At 46.5% G+C, this 20448-nt stretch overlaps 16 non-coding genes across 16 annotated transcripts; 7 read left to right on the forward strand and 9 right to left on the reverse strand.

Annotated features, from left to right (window-relative positions):
* Positions 1 to 49: 49 nt before the first annotated feature.
* trnas-gcu (transfer RNA serine (anticodon GCU)) lies at positions 50 to 131 on the reverse strand. The gene has a single exon. It is a non-coding gene; the product is annotated as a tRNA-Ser (tRNA).
* Positions 132 to 1097: 966 nt separating this feature from the next.
* On the forward strand, positions 1098 to 1238 carry LOC143741430 (U4 spliceosomal RNA). Its single transcript, XR_013205036.1, has one exon. It is a non-coding gene; the product is annotated as a U4 spliceosomal RNA (small nuclear RNA).
* A 1476-nt stretch (positions 1239 to 2714) lies between these two features.
* On the forward strand, positions 2715 to 2855 carry LOC143741437 (U4 spliceosomal RNA). Its single transcript, XR_013205038.1, has one exon. It is a non-coding gene; the product is annotated as a U4 spliceosomal RNA (small nuclear RNA).
* A 1488-nt stretch (positions 2856 to 4343) lies between these two features.
* Positions 4344 to 4425, reverse strand: trnas-gcu (transfer RNA serine (anticodon GCU)). The gene has a single exon. It is a non-coding gene; the product is annotated as a tRNA-Ser (tRNA).
* A 1787-nt stretch (positions 4426 to 6212) lies between these two features.
* trnas-gcu (transfer RNA serine (anticodon GCU)) lies at positions 6213 to 6294 on the reverse strand. Its single transcript has one exon. It is a non-coding gene; the product is annotated as a tRNA-Ser (tRNA).
* A 137-nt stretch (positions 6295 to 6431) lies between these two features.
* On the reverse strand, positions 6432 to 6513 carry trnas-gcu (transfer RNA serine (anticodon GCU)). The gene has a single exon. It is a non-coding gene; the product is annotated as a tRNA-Ser (tRNA).
* A 370-nt stretch (positions 6514 to 6883) lies between these two features.
* On the reverse strand, positions 6884 to 6965 carry trnas-gcu (transfer RNA serine (anticodon GCU)). Its single transcript has one exon. It is a non-coding gene; the product is annotated as a tRNA-Ser (tRNA).
* Positions 6966 to 7949: 984 nt separating this feature from the next.
* Positions 7950 to 8031, reverse strand: trnas-gcu (transfer RNA serine (anticodon GCU)). Its single transcript has one exon. It is a non-coding gene; the product is annotated as a tRNA-Ser (tRNA).
* Positions 8032 to 8990: 959 nt separating this feature from the next.
* LOC143741445 (U4 spliceosomal RNA) lies at positions 8991 to 9131 on the forward strand. Its single transcript, XR_013205039.1, has one exon. It is a non-coding gene; the product is annotated as a U4 spliceosomal RNA (small nuclear RNA).
* Positions 9132 to 10625: 1494 nt separating this feature from the next.
* trnas-gcu (transfer RNA serine (anticodon GCU)) lies at positions 10626 to 10707 on the reverse strand. The gene has a single exon. It is a non-coding gene; the product is annotated as a tRNA-Ser (tRNA).
* Positions 10708 to 11666: 959 nt separating this feature from the next.
* On the forward strand, positions 11667 to 11807 carry LOC143741453 (U4 spliceosomal RNA). Its single transcript, XR_013205049.1, has one exon. It is a non-coding gene; the product is annotated as a U4 spliceosomal RNA (small nuclear RNA).
* A 3141-nt stretch (positions 11808 to 14948) lies between these two features.
* LOC143741464 (U4 spliceosomal RNA) lies at positions 14949 to 15089 on the forward strand. The gene has a single exon (XR_013205060.1). It is a non-coding gene; the product is annotated as a U4 spliceosomal RNA (small nuclear RNA).
* A 1494-nt stretch (positions 15090 to 16583) lies between these two features.
* Positions 16584 to 16665, reverse strand: trnas-gcu (transfer RNA serine (anticodon GCU)). Its single transcript has one exon. It is a non-coding gene; the product is annotated as a tRNA-Ser (tRNA).
* A 957-nt stretch (positions 16666 to 17622) lies between these two features.
* On the forward strand, positions 17623 to 17763 carry LOC143741474 (U4 spliceosomal RNA). Its single transcript, XR_013205065.1, has one exon. It is a non-coding gene; the product is annotated as a U4 spliceosomal RNA (small nuclear RNA).
* A 1493-nt stretch (positions 17764 to 19256) lies between these two features.
* Positions 19257 to 19338, reverse strand: trnas-gcu (transfer RNA serine (anticodon GCU)). The gene has a single exon. It is a non-coding gene; the product is annotated as a tRNA-Ser (tRNA).
* A 957-nt stretch (positions 19339 to 20295) lies between these two features.
* LOC143741490 (U4 spliceosomal RNA) lies at positions 20296 to 20436 on the forward strand. The gene has a single exon (XR_013205083.1). It is a non-coding gene; the product is annotated as a U4 spliceosomal RNA (small nuclear RNA).
* Positions 20437 to 20448: the final 12 nt, after the last annotated feature.

A 20448-nucleotide genomic window follows, 5' to 3' on the forward strand; every position in this document is an offset into this window, starting at 1 on the left:
CGGCTTTTCCATGCGCACTTGGCTCTCTCGAAACACTAAAGACAACAAACGACGAGGATGGGATTCGAACCCACGCGTGCAGAGCACAATGGATTAGCAGTCCATCGCCTTAACCACTCGGCCACCTCGTCACTACGCCTGCACATCTGCCCGAAGCTGGGGTGTGGTGTGTTTCTGCAGCTATTTTAAGGATGATGTCGTTAAAGTCGGCAGCAATGTCATTTGAACGGCTTTTCCATGCGCACTTGGCTCTCTCGAAACACTAGAGACATCAAACGACGAGGATGGGATTCGAACCCACACATAAAGAGCACAATGGATTAGCAGTCCATCGCTTTAACCAGTCGGCCACCTCGTCACTCGCCAGCACGACTGCCCGAAGCTGGGCTGTGGTGTGTTTCTGCAGCTATTTTAATGGTGATGTCGTTAAAGTTGGCAGCAATGTACTTTGAACGGCTTTTCCATGCGACATGGCTCTCTCGAAACACTAAAGACAACAAACGAAGACGATGGGATTCGACACAGGCATAAAGAGTGGATTAGCAGTCCATCGCCTTAACCATTCGGCCACCTTGTCACTCACCTGCACGTCTTTAGGAGGAAGGTTGGGAAACTCACAACTGTGTTGATAGAGGGAGATGTGCTTATGTTTCTTTTGTGTGCTGCTTCTGCTTTGTTGGTAAGAACCTAGAGAGAACGCCTGGGTCAAGAAAATGGCAGCATAGCTTACATTGGACCTCTCTCAGAATATGTTTGCAGTGTCCTTGCAATCTTCATTATCCTACCCAAACTGGTAGGGGGCTCATCGAATCGATCCAAAACTCAAACATGTTCTTGGAGATTGAGGCTTATAACCCTGCCCCTTTGTTACCAGGATACTCATAAGTATATCCCATAAAAAATACCGCACATTTTGTTCTTTGAGCTAAGAGAGAACAATTAATAAACCTCTATGTGCATTTCACTCACCTGTTTCATAGACACACCATGCAGCCGGCCGTTCCAAAAGGCTGATTACATGGCAGTTTAAAACGTGATACCACCCTGTCGTTCCATGTCCAGATAAAAACACAGGAGACGTCGCTACCTTGTCTGGCATTCTTTCGCAGAGGCAATATCATAGTCTATGAGGCTCATCCGAGACGTGATCTTTGCTGGTTGAAAACTTTACCCAATACCCCGCTGGGATGACTTGAAATACAGTCAGCCCTGGCAATTTTTGACAGTCTCTTGAGAGGCTTCATGACTTGTTGTAAAAGGGAATTTTACTTTTGCTTTTTTTACATTCTGTTTTCGCTGTGGTGTTGAAAGCATAAGCTTGAAGGTGGCTGGTTTAGCCAGGATTTGGACCTCCCTTGAACGTGTTTTTGTATTTAAAATGATTATATCCATTAACCAGGGGGCTCTCATAACCGAAATACAGCTATAATTAAAAGCTTGCCATGAGCTGCACCCCTGCGGTTGACCTGTCCTTTAGACTCCCTGTGAAACTAAACACCAAAGATGGGACTCAAACCCATGCGCACAGAGCACAAAGGATTAGCAGTCCATCGCCTTAACCACGCAGCAACTCGCCTGCACGTAGAGTTTTTCTGCATCTATCTTTAGTATGATGACGTTATAGTTGGAAGCAAAAAGCTTTGCCAGGCACACTTGGCTTTCTTGAACACTAAAGACAACAAACGACGAGGATGGGATTCGAACCCACGAGTGCAGAACACAATGGATTAGCAGTGCATCGCCTTAACGACTCGGCCACCTCGTCACTCACCTGCTCATCTGCCCGAAGCTGGGCCGTGGTGTGTTTCTGCAGCTATTTTAAGGATGATGTCGTTAAAGTCGGCAGCAATGTCATTTGAACTGCTTTTCCATGCGAACTTGGCTCTCTCGAAACACTAAAGACATCAAACGTCGTGGATGGGATTCGAACCCACGCGTGCAGAGCACAATGGATTAGCAGTACATCACCTTAATCACTCGCCTGCACAACTGCCCGAAGCTGGTGTGTTTCTGCAGCTATTTTAATGATGATGTCGTTAAAGTCGGCAGCAACGTACTTTGAACGGCTTTTCCATGCGCACTTGGCTCTCTCGAAACACTAAAGACAACAAACGCCTATGATGGGATTCGAACAAACGCATGAAGAGCACAATGAATCAGCAGTCCATCACCTTAACCATTCGGCCACCTCGTCACTCACCTGCACGTCTTTAGGAGGAAGGTTGGGAAACTCACAACTGTGTTGATAGAGGGAGATGTGCTTATGTTTCTTTTGTGTGCTGCTTCTGCTTTGTTGGTAAGAACCTAGAGAGAACGCCTGGGTCAAGAAAATGGCAGCATAGCTTACATTGGACCTCTCTCAGAATATGTTTGCAGTGTCCTTGCACTCTTCATTATCCTACCCAAACTGGTAGGGGGCTCATCGAATCGATCCCAAACTCAAACATGTTCTTGGAGATTGAGGCTTATAACCCTGCCCCTTTGTTACCAGGATACTCATAAGTATATCCCATAAAAAATACCGCACATTTTGTTATTTGAGCTAAGAGAGAACAATTAATAAACCTCTATGTGCATTTCACTCACCTGTTTCATAGACACACCATGCAGCCGGCCGTTCCAAAAGGCTGATTACATGGCAGTTTAAAACGTGATACCACCCTGTCGTTCCATGTCCAGATAAAAACACAGGAGACGTCGCTACCTTGTCTGGCATTCTTTCGCAGAGGCAATATCATAGTCTATGAGGCTCATCCGAGACGTGATCTTTGCTGGTTGAAAACTTTACCCAATACCCCGCTGGGATGACTTGAAATACAGTCAGCCCTGGCAATTTTTGACAGTCTCTTGAGAGGCTTCATGACTTGTTGTAAAAGGGAATTTTACTTTTGCTTTTTTTACATTCTGTTTTCGCTGTGGTGTTGAAAGCATAAGCTTGAAGGTGGCTGGTTTAGCCAGGATTTGGACCTCCCTTGAATGTGTTTTTGTATTTAAAATGATTATATCCATTAACCAGGGGGCTCTCATAACCGAAATACAGCTATAATTAAAAGCTTGCCATGAGCTGCACCCCTGCGGTTGACCTGTCCTTTAGACTCCCTGTGAAACTAAACACCAAAGATGGGACTCAAACCCATGCGCACAGAGCACAAAGGATTAGCAGTCCATCGCCTTAACCACGCAGCAACTCGCCTGCACGTAGAGTTTTTCTGCATCTATCTTTAGTATGATGACGTTATAGTTGGAAGCAAAAAGCTTTGCCAGGCACACTTGGCTTTCTTGAACACTAAAGACAACAAACGACGAGGATGGGATTCGAACCCACGAGTGCAGAACACAATGGATTAGCAGTGCATCGCCTTAACGACTCGGCCACCTCGTCACTCACCTGCTCATCTGCCCGAAGCTGGGCCGTGGTGTGTTTCTGCAGCTATTTTAAGGATGATGTCGTTAAAGTCGGCAGCAATGTCATTTGAACTGCTTTTCCATGCGAACTTGGCTCTCTCGAAACACTAAAGACATCAAACGTCGTGGATGGGATTCGAACCCACGCGTGCAGAGCACAATGGATTAGCAGTACATCACCTTAATCACTCGCCTGCACAACTGCCCGAAGCTGGTGTGTTTCTGCAGCTATTTTAATGATGATGTCGTTAAAGTCGGCAGCAATGTACTTTGAACGGCTTTTCCATGCGACATGGCTCTCTCGAAACACTAAAGACAACAAACGAAGACGATGGGATTCGAACACACGCATAAAGAGTGGATTAGCAGTCCATCGCCTTAACCATTCGGCCACCTTGTCACTCACCTACACGTCTTTAGGAGGAAGGTTGGGAAACTCACAACTGTGTTGATAGAGGGAGATGTGCATATGTTTCTTTTGTGTGCTGCTTCTGCTTTGTTGGTAAGAACCTAGAGAGAACGCCTGGGTCAAGAAAATGGCAGCATAGCTTACATTGGACCTCTCTCAGAATATGTTTGCAGTGTCCTTGCACTCTTCATTATCCTACCCAAACTGGTAGGGGGCTCATCGAATCGATCCCAAACTCAAACATGTTCTTGGAGATTGAGGGTTATAACTCTGGCCCTTTGTAACCAGGATAGCCATAAGTATCTCCCATCAAAAATACCGCACATTTTGTTCTTTGAGCTAAGAGAGAACAATTAATAAACCTCTATGTGCATTTCACTCACCTGTTTCATAGACACACCATGCAGCCGGCCGTTCCAAAAGGCTGATTACATGGCAGTTTAAAACGTGATACCACCCTGTCGTTCCATGTCCAGATAAAAGCACAGGAGACGTCGCTACCTTTTCTGGATTTCTTTCGTCTGGCGAACGACGAGGATGGGATTCGAACCCACGCGTGCAGAGCACAATGGATTAGCAGTCCATCGCCTTAACCACTCGGCCACCTCGTCACTCGCCTGCACAACTGCCTGAAGCTGGTGTGTTTCTGCAGCTATTATAATGATGATGTCGTTAAAGTCGGCAGCAATGTCCTTTGAACGGCTTTTCCATGCGCACTTGGCTCTCTCGAAACACTAAAGACAACAAACGACGAGGATGGGATTCGAACCCACGCGTGCAGAGCACAATGGATTAGCAGTCCATCGCTTTAACCAGTCGGCCACCTCGTCACTCGCCAGCACGACTGCCCGAAGCTGGGCTGTGGTGTGTTTCTGCAGCTATTTTAATGGTGATGTCGTTAAAGTCGGCAGCAATGTACTTTGAACGGCTTTTCCATGCGACATGGCTCTCTCGAAACACTAAAGACAACAAACGAAGACGATGGGATTCGAACACACGCATAAAGAGTGGATTAGCAGTCCATCGCCTTAACCATTCGGCCACCTTGTCACTCACCTGCACGTCTTTAGGAGGAAGGTTGGGAAACTCACAACTGTGTTGATAGAGGGAGATGTGCTTATGTTTCTTTTGTGTGCTGCTTCTGCTTTGTTGGTAAGAACCTAGAGAGAACGCCTGGGTCAAGAAAATGGCAGCATAGCTTACATTGGACCTCTCTCAGAATATGTTTGCAGTGTCCTTGCACTCTTCATTATCCTACCCAAATTGGTAGGGGGCTCATCGAATCGATCCAAAACTCAAACATGTTCTTGGAGATTGAGGCTTATAACTCTGCCCCTTTGTTACCAGGATACTCATAAGTATATCCCATAAAAAATACCGCACATTTTGTTCTTTGAGCTAAGAGAGAACAATTAATAAACCTCTATGTGCATTTCACTCACCTGTTTCATAGACACACCATGCAGCCGGCCGTTCCAAAAGGCTGATTACATGGCAGTTTAAAACGTGATACCACCCTGTCGTTCCATGTCCAGATAAAAGCACAGGAGACGTCGCTACCTTGTCTGGCGAACGAAGAGGATGGGATTCGAACCCACGCGTGCAGAGCACAATGGATTAGCAGTCCATCGCTTTAACCAGTCGGCCACCTCGTCACTCGCCAGCACGACTGCCCGAAGCTGGGCTGTGGTGTGTTTCTGCAGCTATTTTAATGGTGATGTCGTTAAAGTCGGCAGCAATGTACTTTGAACGGCTTTTCCATGCGACATGGCTCTCTCGAAACACTAAAGACAACAAACGAAGACGATGGGATTCGAACACACGCATAAAGAGTGGATTAGCAGTCCATCGCCTTAACCATTCGGCCACCTTGTCACTCACCTGCACGTCTTTAGGAGGAAGGTTGGGAAACTCACAACTGTGTTGATAGAGGGAGATGTGCTTATGTTTCTTTTGTGTGCTGCTTCTGCTTTGTTGGTAAGAACCTAGAGAGAACGCCTGGGTCAAGAAAATGGCAGCATAGCTTACATTGGACCTCTCTCAGAATATGTTTGCAGTGTCCTTGCACTCTTCATTATCCTACCCAAACTGGTAGGGGGCTCATCGAATCGATCCAAAACTCAAACATGTTCTTGGAGATTGAGGCTTATAACTCTGCCCCTTTGTTACCAGGATACTCATAAGTATATCCCATAAAAAATACCGCACATTTTGTTCTTTGAGCTAAGAGAGAACAATTAATAAACCTCTATGTGCATTTCACTCACCTGTTTCATAGACACACCATGCAGCCGGCCGTTCCAAAAGGCTGATTACATGGCAGTTTAAAACGTGATACCACCCTGTCGTTCCATGTCCAGATAAAAGCACAGGAGACGTCGCTACCTTGTCTGGCGAAAGACGAGGATGGGATTCGAACCCACGCGTGCAGAGCACAATGGATTAGCAGTCCATCGCCTTAACCACTCTGCCACCTCGTCACTCGCCTGCACAACTGCCCGAAGCTGGTGTGTTTCTGCAGCTATTTTAATGATGATGTCGTTAAAGTCTGCAGCAATGTCCTTTGAACGGCTTTTCCATGCGCACTTGGCTCTCTCGAAACACTAAAGACAACAAACGACGAGGATGGGATTCGAACCCACGCGTGCAGAGCACAATGGATTAGCAGTCCATCGCCTTAACCACTCGGCCACCTCGTCACTCACCTGCTCATCTGCCCGAAGCTGGGCTCTGGTGTGTTTCTGCAGCTATTTTAAGGATGATGTCGTTAAAGTCGGCAGCAATGTCATTTGAACGGCTTTTCCATGCGCACTTGGCTCTCTCGAAACACTAGAGACATCAAACGACATGGATGGGATTCGAACAAACGCGTGCAGAGCAGAATGGATTAGCAGTCCATCGCGTTAACCACTCGGCCACCTCGTCACTCACCTGCTCATCTGGCCGAAGCTGGGCTGTGGTGTGTTTCTGCAGCTATTTTAAGGATGAAGTCGTTAAAGTCGGCAGCAATGTCATTTGAACGGCTTTTCCATGCGCACTTGGCTCTCTCGAAACACTAAAGACAACAAACGACGAGGATGGGATTCGAACCCACGCGTGCAGAGCACAATGGATTAGCAGTCCATCGCCTTAACCACTCGGCCACCTCGTCACTACGCCTGCACATCTGCCCGAAGCTGGGGTGTGGTGTGTTTCTGCAGCTATTTTAAGGATGATGTCGTTAAAGTCGGCAGCAATGTCATTTGAACGGCTTTTCCATGCGCACTTGGCTCTCTCGAAACACTAGAGACATCAAACGACGAGGATGGGATTCGAACCCACACATAAAGAGCACAATGGATTAGCAGTCCATCGCTTTAACCAGTCGGCCACCTCGTCACTCGCCAGCACGACTGCCCGAAGCTGGGCTGTGGTGTGTTTCTGCAGCTATTTTAATGGTGATGTCGTTAAAGTTGGCAGCAATGTACTTTGAACGGCTTTTCCATGCGACATGGCTCTCTCGAAACACTAAAGACAACAAACGAAGACGATGGGATTCGACACAGGCATAAAGAGTGGATTAGCAGTCCATCGCCTTAACCATTCGGCCACCTTGTCACTCACCTGCACGTCTTTAGGAGGAAGGTTGGGAAACTCACAACTGTGTTGATAGAGGGAGATGTGCTTATGTTTCTTTTGTGTGCTGCTTCTGCTTTGTTGGTAAGAACCTAGAGAGAACGCCTGGGTCAAGAAAATGGCAGCATAGCTTACATTGGACCTCTCTCAGAATATGTTTGCAGTGTCCTTGCACTCTTCATTATCCTACCCAAACTGGTAGGGGGCTCATCGAATCGATCCCAAACTCAAACATGTTCTTGGAGATTGAGGGTTATAACTCTGGCCCTTTGTAACCAGGATAGCCATAAGTATCTCCCATCAAAAATACCGCACATTTTGTTCTTTGAGCTAAGAGAGAACAATTAATAAACCTCTATGTGCATTTCACTCACCTGTTTCATAGACACACCATGCAGCCGGCCGTTCCAAAAGGCTGATTACATGGCAGTTTAAAACGTGATACCACCCTGTCGTTCCATGTCCAGATAAAAGCACAGGAGACGTCGCTACCTTGTCTGGATTTCTTTCGTCTGGCGAACGACGAGGATGGGATTCGAACCCACGCGTGCAGAGCACAATGGATTAGCAGTCCATCGCCTTAACCACTCGGCCACCTCGTCACTCGCCTGCACAACTGCCTGAAGCTGGTGTGTTTCTGCAGCTATTTTAATGATGATGTCGTTAAAGTCGGCAGCAATGTCCTTTGAACGGCTTTTCCATGCGCACTTGGCTCTCTCGAAACACTAAAGACAACAAACGACGAGGATGGGATTCGAACCCACGCGTGCAGAGCACAATGGATTAGCAGTCCATCGCTTTAACCAGTCGGCCACCTCGTCACTCGCCAGCACGACTGCCCGAAGCTGGGCTGTGGTGTGTTTCTGCAGCTATTTTAATGGTGATGTCGTTAAAGTCGGCAGCAATGTACTTTGAACGGCTTTTCCATGCGACATGGCTCTCTCGAAACACTAAAGACAACAAACGAAGACGATGGGATTCGAACACACGCATAAAGAGTGGATTAGCAGTCCATCGCCTTAACCATTCGGCCACCTTGTCACTCACCTGCACGTCTTTAGGAGGAAGGTTGGGAAACTCACAACTGTGTTGATAGAGGGAGATGTGCTTATGTTTCTTTTGTGTGCTGCTTCTGCTTTGTTGGTAAGAACCTAGAGAGAACGCCTGGGTCAAGAAAATGGCAGCATAGCTTACATTGGACCTCTCTCAGAATATGTTTGCAGTGTCCTTGCACTCTTCATTATCCTACCCAAACTGGTAGGGGGCTCATCGAATCGATCCAAAACTCAAACATGTTCTTGGAGATTGAGGCTTATAACTCTGCCCCTTTGTTACCAGGATACTCATAAGTATATCCCATAAAAAATACCGCACATTTTGTTCTTTGAGCTAAGAGAGAACAATTAATAAACCTCTATGTGCATTTCACTCACCTGTTTCATAGACACACCATGCAGCCGGCCGTTCCAAAAGGCTGATTACATGGCAGTTTAAAACGTGATACCACCCTGTCGTTCCATGTCCAGATAAAAGCACAGGAGACGTCGCTACCTTGTCTGGCATTCTTTCGCAGAGGCAATATCATAGTCTATGAGGCTCATCCGAGACGTGATCTTTGCTGGTTGAAAACTTTACCCAATACCCCGCTGGGATGACTTGAAATACAGTCAGCCCTGGCAATTTTTGACAGTCTCTTGAGAGGCTTCATGACTTGTTGTAAAGGGGAATTTTACTTTTGCTTTTTTTACATTCTGTTTTCGCTGTGGTGTTGAAAGCATAAGCTTGAAGGTGGCTGGTTTAGCCAGGATTTGGACCTCCCTTGAACGTGTTTTTGTATTTAAAATGATTATATCCATTAACCAGGGGGCTCTCATAACCGAAATACAGTTATAATTAAAAGCTTGCCATGAGCTGCACCCCTGCGGTTGACCTGTCCTTTAGACTCCCTGTGAAACTAAACACCAAAGATGGGACTCAAACCCATGCGCACAGAGCACAAAGGATTAGCAGTCCATCGCCTTAACCACGCAGCAACTTGCCTGCACGTAGAGTTTTTCTGCATCTATCTTTAGTATGATGACGTTATAGTTGGAAGCAAAAAGCTTTGCCAGGCACACTTGGCTTTCTTGAACACTAAAGACAACAAACGACGAGGATGGGATTCGAACCCACGAGTGCAGAACACAATGGATTAGCAGTGCATCGCCTTAACGACTCGGCCACCTCGTCACTCACCTGCTCATCTGCCCGAAGCTGGGCCGTGGTGTGTTTCTGCAGCTATTTTAAGGATGATGTCGTTAAAGTCGGCAGCAATGTCATTTGAACTGCTTTTCCATGCGAACTTGGCTCTCTCGAAACACTAAAGACATCAAACGTCGTGGATGGGATTCGAACCCACGCGTGCAGAGCACAATGGATTAGCAGTACATCACCTTAATCACTCGCCTGCACAACTGCCCGAAGCTGGTGTGTTTCTGCAGCTATTTTAATGATGATGTCGTTAAAGTCGGCAGCAACGTACTTTGAACGGCTTTTCCATGCGCACTTGGCTCTCTCGAAACACTAAAGACAACAAACGCCTATGATGGGATTCGAACAAACGCATGAAGAGCACAATGAATCAGCAGTCCATCACCTTAACCATTCGGCCACCTCGTCACTCACCTACACGTCTTTAGGAGGAAGGTTGGGAAACTCACAACTGTGTTGATAGAGGGAGATGTGCATATGTTTCTTTTGTGTGCTGCTTCTGCTTTGTTGGTAAGAACCTAGAGAGAACGCCTGGGTCAAGAAAATGGCAGCATAGCTTACATTGGACCTCTCTCAGAATATGTTTGCAGTGTCCTTGCACTCTTCATTATCCTACCCAAACTGGTAGGGGGCTCATCGAATCGATCCCAAACTCAAACATGTTCTTGGAGATTGAGGGTTATAACTCTGGCCCTTTGTAACCAGGATAGCCATAAGTATCTCCCATCAAAAATACCGCACATTTTGTTCTTTGAGCTAAGAGAGAACAATTAATAAACCTCTATGTGCATTTCACTCACCTGTTTCATAGACACACCATGCAGCCGGCCGTTCCAAAAGGCTGATTACATGGCAGTTTAAAACGTGATACCACCCTGTCGTTCCATGTCCAGATAAAAGCACAGGAGACGTCGCTACCTTGTCTGGATTTCTTTCGTCTGGCGAACGACGAGGATGGGATTCGAACCCACGCGTGCAGAGCACAATGGATTAGCAGTCCATCGCCTTAACCACTCGGCCACCTCGTCAGTCGCCTGCACAACTGCCCGAAGCTGGTGTGTTTCTGCAGCTATTTTAATGATGATGTCGTTAAAGTCGGCAGCAATGTCCTTTGAACGGCTTTTCCATGCGCACTTGGCTCTCTCGAAACACTAAAGACAACAAACGACGAGGATGGGATTCGAACCCACGCGTGCAGAGCACAATGGATTAGCAGTCCATCGCTTTAACCAGTCGGCCACCTCGTCACTCGCCAGCACGACTGCCCGAAGCTGGGCTGTGGTGTGTTTCTGCAGCTATTTTAATGGTGATGTCGTTAAAGTCGGCAGCAATGTACTTTGAACGGCTTTTCCATGCGACATGGCTCTCTCGAAACACTAAAGACAACAAACGAAGACGATGGGATTCGAACACACGCATAAAGAGTGGATTAGCAGTCCATCGCCTTAACCATTCGGCCACCTTGTCACTCACCTGCACGTCTTTAGGAGGAAGGTTGGGAAACTCACAACTGTGTTGATAGAGGGAGATGTGCTTATGTTTCTTTTGTGTGCTGCTTCTGCTTTGTTGGTAAGAACCTAGAGAGAACGCCTGGGTCAAGAAAATGGCAGCATAGCTTACATTGGACCTCTCTCAGAATATGTTTGCAGTGTCCTTGCACTCTTCATTATCCTACCCAAACTGGTAGGGGGCTCATCGAATCGATCCCAAACTCAAACATGTTCTTGGAGATTGAGGGTTATAACTCTGGCCCTTTGTTACCAGGATACTCATAAGTATATCCCATAAAAAATACCGCACATTTTGTTCTTTGAGCTAAGAGAGAACAATTAATAAACCTCTATGTGCATTTCACTCACCTGTTTCATAGACACACCATGCAGCCGGCCGTTCCAAAAGGCTGATTACATGGCAGTTTAAAACGTGATACCACCCTGTCGTTCCATGTCCAGATAAAAACACAGGAGACGTCGCTACCTTGTCTGGCATTCTTTCGCAGAGGCAATATCATAGTCTATGAGGCTCATCCGAGACGTGATCTTTGCTGGTTGAAAACTTTACCCAATACCCCGCTGGGATGACTTGAAATACAGTCAGCCCTGGCAATTTTTGACAGTCTCTTGAGAGGCTTCATGACTTGTTGTAAAAGGGAATTTTACTTTTGCTTTTTTTACATTCTGTTTTCGCTGTGGTGTTGAAAGCATAAGCTTGAAGGTGGCTGGTTTAGCCAGGATTTGGACCTCCCTTGAACGTGTTTTTGTATTTAAAATGATTATATCCATTAACCAGGGGGCTCTCATAACCGAAATACAGCTATAATTAAAAGCTTGCCATGAGCTGCACCCCTGCGGTTGACCTGTCCTTTAGACTCCCTGTGAAACTAAACACCAAAGATGGGACTCAAACCCATGCGCACAGAGCACAAAGGATTAGCAGTCCATCGCCTTAACCACGCAGCAACTCGCCTGCACGTAGAGTTTTTCTGCATCTATCTTTAGTATGATGACGTTATAGTTGGAAGCAAAAAGCTTTGCCAGGCACACTTGGCTTTCTTTGACACTAAAGACAACAAACGACGAGGATGGGATTCGAACCCACGAGTGCAGAACACAATGGATTAGCAGTGCATCGCCTTAACGACTCGGCCACCTCGTCACTCACCTGCTCATCTGCCCGAAGCTGGGCCGTGGTGTGTTTCTGCAGCTATTTTAAGGATGATGTCGTTAAAGTCGGCAGCAATGTCATTTGAACTGCTTTTCCATGCGAACTTGGCTCTCTCGAAACACTAAAGACATCAAACGTCGTGGATGGGATTCGAACCCACGCGTGCAGAGCACAATGGATTAGCAGTACATCACCTTAATCACTCGCCTGCACAACTGCCCGAAGCTGGTGTGTTTCTGCAGCTATTTTAATGATGATGTCGTTAAAGTCGGCAGCAACGTACTTTGAACGGCTTTTCCATGCGCACTTGGCTCTCTCGAAACACTAAAGACAACAAACGCCTATGATGGGATTCGAACAAACGCATGAAGAGCACAATGAATCAGCAGTCCATCACCTTAACCATTCGGCCACCTCGTCACTCACCTACACGTCTTTAGGAGGAAGGTTGGGAAACTCACAACTGTGTTGATAGAGGGAGATGTGCATATGTTTCTTTTGTGTGCTGCTTCTGCTTTGTTGGTAAGAACCTAGAGAGAACGCCTGGGTCAAGAAAATGGCAGCATAGCTTACATTGGACCTCTCTCAGAATATGTTTGCAGTGTCCTTGCACTCTTCATTATCCTACCCAAACTGGTAGGGGGCTCATCGAATCGATCCCAAACTCAAACATGTTCTTGGAGATTGAGGGTTATAACTCTGGCCCTTTGTAACCAGGATAGCCATAAGTATCTCCCATCAAAAATACCGCACATTTTGTTCTTTGAGCTAAGAGAGAACAATTAATAAACCTCTATGTGCATTTCACTCACCTGTTTCATAGACACACCATGCAGCCGGCCGTTCCAAAAGGCTGATTACATGGCAGTTTAAAACGTGATACCACCCTGTCGTTCCATGTCCAGATAAAAGCACAGGAGACGTCGCTACCTTGTCTGGATTTCTTTCGTCTGGCGAACGACGAGGATGGGATTCGAACCCACGCGTGCAGAGCACAATGGATTAGCAGTCCATCGCTTTAACCAGTCGGCCACCTCGTCACTCGCCAGCACGACTGCCCGAAGCTGGGCTGTGGTGTGTTTCTGCAGCTATTTTAATGGTGATGTCGTTAAAGTCGGCAGCAATGTACTTTGAACGGCTTTTCCATGCGACATGGCTCTCTCGAAACACTAAAGACAACAAACGAAGACGATGGGATTCGAACACACGCATAAAGAGTGGATTAGCAGTCCATCGCCTTAACCATTCGGCCACCTTGTCACTCACCTGCACGTCTTTAGGAGGAAGGTTGGGAAACTCACAACTGTGTTGATAGAGGGAGATGTGCTTATGTTTCTTTTGTGTGCTGCTTCTGCTTTGTTGGTAAGAACCTAGAGAGAACGCCTGGGTCAAGAAAATGGCAGCATAGCTTACATTGGACCTCTCTCAGAATATGTTTGCAGTGTCCTTGCACTCTTCATTATCCTACCCAAACTGGTAGGGGGCTCATCGAATCGATCCAAAACTCAAACATGTTCTTGGAGATTGAGGCTTATAACTCTGCCCCTTTGTTACCAGGATACTCATAAGTATATCCCATAAAAAATACCGCACATTTTGTTCTTTGAGCTAAGAGAGAACAATTAATAAACCTCTATGTGCATTTCACTCACCTGTTTCATAGACACACCATGCAGCCGGCCGTTCCAAAAGGCTGATTACATGGCAGTTTAAAACGTGATACCACCCTGTCGTTCCATGTCCAGATAAAAGCACAGGAGACGTCGCTACCTTGTCTGGCGAACGACGAGGATGGGATTCGAACCCACGCGTGCAGAGCATAATGGATTAGCAGTCCATCGCTTTAACCAGTCGGCCACCTCGTCACTCGCCAGCACGACTGCCCGAAGCTGGGCTGTGGTGTGTTTCTGCAGCTATTTTAATGGTGATGTTGTTAAAGTCGGCAGCAATGTACTTTGAACGGCTTTTCCATGCGACATGGCTCTCTCGAAACACTAAAGACAACAAACGAAGACGATGGGATTCGAACACACGCATAAAGAGTGGATTAGCAGTCCATCGCCTTAACCATTCGGCCACCTTGTCACTCACCTGCACGTCTTTAGGAGGAAGGTTGGGAAACTCACAACTGTGTTGATAGAGGGAGATGTGCTTATGTTTCTTTTGTGTGCTGCTTCTGCTTTGTTGGTAAGAACCTAGAGAGAACGCCTGGGTCAAGAAAATGGCAGCATAGCTTACATTGGACCTCTCTCAGAATATGTTTGCAGTGTCCTTGCACTCTTCATTATCCTACCCAAACTGGTAGGGGGCTCATCGAATCGATCCAAAACTCAAACATGTTCTTGGAGATTGAGGCTTATAACTCTGCCCCTTTGTTACCAGGATACTCATAAGTATATCCCATAAAAAATACCGCACATTTTGTTCTTTGAGCTAAGAGAGAACAATTAATAAACCTCTATGTGCATTTCACTCACCTGTTTCATAGACACACCATGCAGCCGGCCGTTCCAAAAGGCTGATTACATGGCAGTTTAAAACGTGATACCACCCTGTCGTTCCATGTCCAGATAAAAGCACAGGAGACGTCGCTACCTTGTCTGGCATTCTTTCGCAGAGGCAATATCATAGTCTATGAGGCTCATCCGAGACGTGATCTTTGCTGGTTGAAAACTTTACCCAATACCCCGCTGGGATGACTTGAAATACAGTCAGCCCTGGCAATTTTTGACAGTCTCTTGAGAGGCTTCATGACTTGTTGTAAAGGGGAATTTTACTTTTGCTTTTTTTACATTCTGTTTTCGCTGTGGTGTTGAAAGCATAAGCTTGAAGGTGGCTGGTTTAGCCAGGATTTGGACCTCCCTTGAACGTGTTTTTGTATTTAAAATGATTATATCCATTAACCAGGGGGCTCTCATAACCGAAATACAGTTATAATTAAAAGCTTGCCATGAGCTGCACCCCTGCGGTTGACCTGTCCTTTAGACTCCCTGTGAAACTAAACACCAAAGATGGGACTCAAACCCATGCGCACAGAGCACAAAGGATTAGCAGTCCATCGCCTTAACCACGCAGCAACTCGCCTGCACGTAGAGTTTTTCTGCATCTATCTTTAGTATGATGACGTTATAGTTGGAAGCAAAAAGCTTTGCCAGGCACACTTGGCTTTCTTGAACACTAAAGACAACAAACGACGAGGATGGGATTCGAACCCACGAGTGCAGAACACAATGGATTAGCAGTGCATCGCCTTAACGACTCGGCCACCTCGTCACTCACCTGCTCATCTGCCCGAAGCTGGGCCGTGGTGTGTTTCTGCAGCTATTTTAAGGATGATGTCGTTAAAGTCGGCAGCAATGTCATTTGAACTGCTTTTCCATGCGAACTTGGCTCTCTCGAAACACTAAAGACATCAAACGTCGTGGATGGGATTCGAACCCACGCGTGCAGAGCACAATGGATTAGCAGTACATCACCTTAATCACTCGCCTGCACAACTGCCCGAAGCTGGTGTGTTTCTGCAGCTATTTTAATGATGATGTCGTTAAAGTCGGCAGCAACGTACTTTGAACGGCTTTTCCATGCGCACTTGGCTCTCTCGAAACACTAAAGACAACAAACGCCTATGATGGGATTCGAACAAACGCATGAAGAGCACAATGAATCAGCAGTCCATCACCTTAACCATTCGGCCACCTCGTCACTCACCTACACGTCTTTAGGAGGAAGGTTGGGAAACTCACAACTGTGTTGATAGAGGGAGATGTGCATATGTTTCTTTTGTGTGCTGCTTCTGCTTTGTTGGTAAGAACCTAGAGAGAACGCCTGGGTCAAGAAAATGGCAGCATAGCTTACATTGGACCTCTCTCAGAATATGTTTGCAGTGTCCTTGCACTCTTCATTATCCTACCCAAACTGGTAGGGGGCTCATCGAATCGATCCCAAACTCAAACATGTTCTTGGAGATTGAGGGTTATAACTCTGGCCCTTTGTAACCAGGATAGCCATAAGTATCTCCCATCAAAAATACCGCACATTTTGTTCTTTGAGCTAAGAGAGAACAATTAATAAACCTCTATGTGCATTTCACTCACCTGTTTCATAGACACACCATGCAGCTGGCCGTTCCAAAAGGCTGATTACATGGCAGTTTAAAACGTGATACCACCCTGTCGTTCCATGTCCAGATAAAAGCACAGGAGACGTCGCTACCTTGTCTGGATTTCTTTCGTCTGGCGAACGACGAGGATGGGATTCGAACCCACGCGTGCAGAGCACAATGGATTAGCAGTCCATCGCCTTAACCACTCGGCCACCTCGTCACTCGCCTGCACAACTGCCCGAAGCTGGTGTGTTTCTGCAGCTATTTTAATGATGATGTCGTTAAAGTCGGCAGCAATGTCCTTTGAACGGCTTTTCCATGCGCACTTGGCTCTCTCGAAACACTAAAGACAACAAACGACGAGGATGGGATTCGAACCCACGCGTGCAGAGCACAATGGATTAGCAGTCCATCGCTTTAACCAGTCGGCCACCTCGTCACTCGCCAGCACGACTGCCCGAAGCTGGGCTGTGGTGTGTTTCTGCAGCTATTTTAATGGTGATGTCGTTAAAGTCGGCAGCAATGTACTTTGAACGGCTTTTCCATGCGACATGGCTCTCTCGAAACACTAAAGACAACAAACGAAGACGATGGGATTCGAACACACGCATAAAGAGTGGATTAGCAGTCCATCGCCTTAACCATTCGGCCACCTTGTCACTCACCTGCACGTCTTTAGGAGGAAGGTTTGAGCTCACAACTGTGTTGATAGAGGGAGATGTGCTTATGTTTCTTTTGTGTGCTGCTTCTGCTTTGTTGGTAAGAACCTAGAGAGAACGCCTGGGTCAAGAAAATGGCAGCATAGCTTACATTGGACCTCTCTCAGAATATGTTTGCAGTGTCCTTGCACTCTTCATTATCCTACCCAAACTGGTAGGGGGCTCATCGAATCGATCCAAAACTCAAACATGTTCTTGGAGATTGAGGCTTATAACTCTGCCCCTTTGTTACCAGGATACTCATAAGTATATCCCATAAAAAATACCGCACATTTTGTTCTTTGAGCTAAGAGAGAACAATTAATAAACCTCTATGTGCATTTCACTCACCTGTTTCATAGACACACCATGCAGCCGGCCGTTCCAAAAGGCTGATTACATGGCAGTTTAAAACGTGATACCACCCTGTCGTTCCATGTCCAGATAAAAGCACAGGAGACGTCGCTACCTTGTCTGGCATTCTTTCGCAGAGGCAATATCATAGTCTATGAGGCTCATCCGAGACGTGATCTTTGCTGGTTGAAAACTTTACCCAATACCCCGCTGGGATGACTTGAAATACAGTCAGCCCTGGCAATTTTTGACAGTCTCTTGAGAGGCTTCATGACTTGTTGTAAAGGGGAATTTTACTTTTGCTTTTTTTACATTCTGTTTTCGCTGTGGTGTTGAAAGCATAAGCTTGAAGGTGGCTGGTTTAGCCAGGATTTGGACCTCCCTTGAACGTGTTTTTGTATTTAAAATGATTATATCCATTAACCAGGGGGCTCTCATAACCGAAATACAGTTATAATTAAAAGCTTGCCATGAGCTGCACCCCTGCGGTTGACCTGTCCTTTAGACTCCCTGTGAAACTAAACACCAAAGATGGGACTCAAACCCATGCGCACAGAGCACAAAGGATTAGCAGTCCATCGCCTTAACCACGCACAACTCGCCTGCACGTAGAGTTTTTCTGCATCTATCTTTAGTATGATGACGTTATAGTTGGAAGCAAAAAGCTTTGCCAGGCACACTTGGCTTTCTTGAACACTAAAGACAACAAACGACGAGGATGGGATTCGAACCCACGAGTGCAGAACACAATGGATTAGCAGTGCATCGCCTTAACGACTCGGCCACCTCGTCACTCACCTGCTCATCTGCCCGAAGCTGGGCCGTGGTGTGTTTCTGCAGCTATTTTAAGGATGATGTCGTTAAAGTCGGCAGCAATGTCATTTGAACTGCTTTTCCATGCGAACTTGGCTCTCTCGAAACACTAAAGACATCAAACGTCGTGGATGGGATTCGAACCCACGCGTGCAGAGCACAATGGATTAGCAGTACATCACCTTAATCACTCGCCTGCACAACTGCCCGAAGCTGGTGTGTTTCTGCAGCTATTTTAATGATGATGTCGTTAAAGTCGGCAGCAACGTACTTTGAACGGCTTTTCCATGCGCACTTGGCTCTCTCGAAACACTAAAGACAACAAACGCCTATGATGGGATTCGAACAAACGCATGAAGAGCACAATGAATCAGCAGTCCATCACCTTAACCATTCGGCCACCTCGTCACTCACCTACACGTCTTTAGGAGGAAGGTTGGGAAACTCACAACTGTGTTGATAGAGGGAGATGTGCATATGTTTCTTTTGTGTGCTGCTTCTGCTTTGTTGGTAAGAACCTAGAGAGAACGCCTGGGTCAAGAAAATGGCAGCATAGCTTACATTGGACCTCTCTCAGAATATGTTTGCAGTGTCCTTGCACTCTTCATTATCCTACCCAAACTGGTAGGGGGCTCATCGAATCGATCCCAAACTCAAACATGTTCTTGGAGATTGAGGGTTATAACTCTGGCCCTTTGTAACCAGGATAGCCATAAGTATCTCCCATCAAAAATACCGCACATTTTGTTCTTTGAGCTAAGAGAGAACAATTAATAAACCTCTATGTGCATTTCACTCACCTGTTTCATAGACACACCATGCAGCTGGCCGTTCCAAAAGGCTGATTACATGGCAGTTTAAAACGTGATACCACCCTGTCGTTCCATGTCCAGATAAAAGCACAGGAGACGTCGCTACCTTGTCTGGATTTCTTTCGTCTGGCGAACGACGAGGATGGGATTCGAACCCACGCGTGCAGAGCACAATGGATTAGCAGTCCATCGCCTTAACCACTCGGCCACCTCGTCACTCGCCTGCACAACTGCCCGAAGCTGGTGTGTTTCTGCAGCTATTTTAATGATGATGTCGTTAAAGTCGGCAGCAATGTCCTTTGAACGGCTTTTCCATGCGCACTTGGCTCTCTCGAAACACTAAAGACAACAAACGACGAGGATGGGATTCGAACCCACGCGTGCAGAGCACAATGGATTAGCAGTCCATCGCTTTAACCAGTCGGCCACCTCGTCACTCGCCAGCACGACTGCCCGAAGCTGGGCTGTGGTGTGTTTCTGCAGCTATTTTAATGGTGATGTCGTTAAAGTCGGCAGCAATGTACTTTGAACGGCTTTTCCATGCGACATGGCTCTCTCGAAACACTAAAGACAACAAACGAAGACGATGGGATTCGAACACACGCATAAAGAGTGGATTAGCAGTCCATCGCCTTAACCATTCGGCCACCTTGTCACTCACCTGCACGTCTTTAGGAGGAAGGTTTGAGCTCACAACTGTGTTGATAGAGGGAGATGTGCTTATGTTTCTTTTGTGTGCTGCTTCTGCTTTGTTGGTAAGAACCTAGAGAGAACGCCTGGGTCAAGAAAATGGCAGCATAGCTTACATTGGACCTCTCTCAGAATATGTTTGCAGTGTCCTTGCACTCTTCATTATCCTACCCAAACTGGTAGGGGGCTCATCGAATCGATCCAAAACTCAAACATGTTCTTGGAGATTGAGGCTTATAACTCTGCCCCTTTGTTACCAGGATACTCATAAGTATATCCCATAAAAAATACCGCACATTTTGTTCTTTGAGCTAAGAGAGAACAATTAATAAACCTCTATGTGCATTTCACTCACCTGTTTCATAGACACACCATGCAGCCGGCCGTTCCAAAAGGCTGATTACATGGCAGTTTAAAACGTGATACCACCCTGTCGTTCCATGTCCAGATAAAAGCACAGGAGACGTCGCTACCTTGTCTGGCATTCTTTCGCAGAGGCAATATCATAGTCTATGAGGCTCATCCGAGACGTGATCTTTGCTGGTTGAAAACTTTACCCAATACCCCGCTGGGATGACTTGAAATACAGTCAGCCCTGGCAATTTTTGACAGTCTCTTGAGAGGCTTCATGACTTG

Source organism: Siphateles boraxobius, unplaced genomic scaffold (assembly GCF_051911475.1).
Source record: "Siphateles boraxobius isolate OS27281-9 unplaced genomic scaffold, OSU_SipBor_1 1, whole genome shotgun sequence".
Classification (NCBI taxonomy): domain Eukaryota; kingdom Metazoa; phylum Chordata; class Actinopteri; order Cypriniformes; family Leuciscidae; genus Siphateles; species Siphateles boraxobius.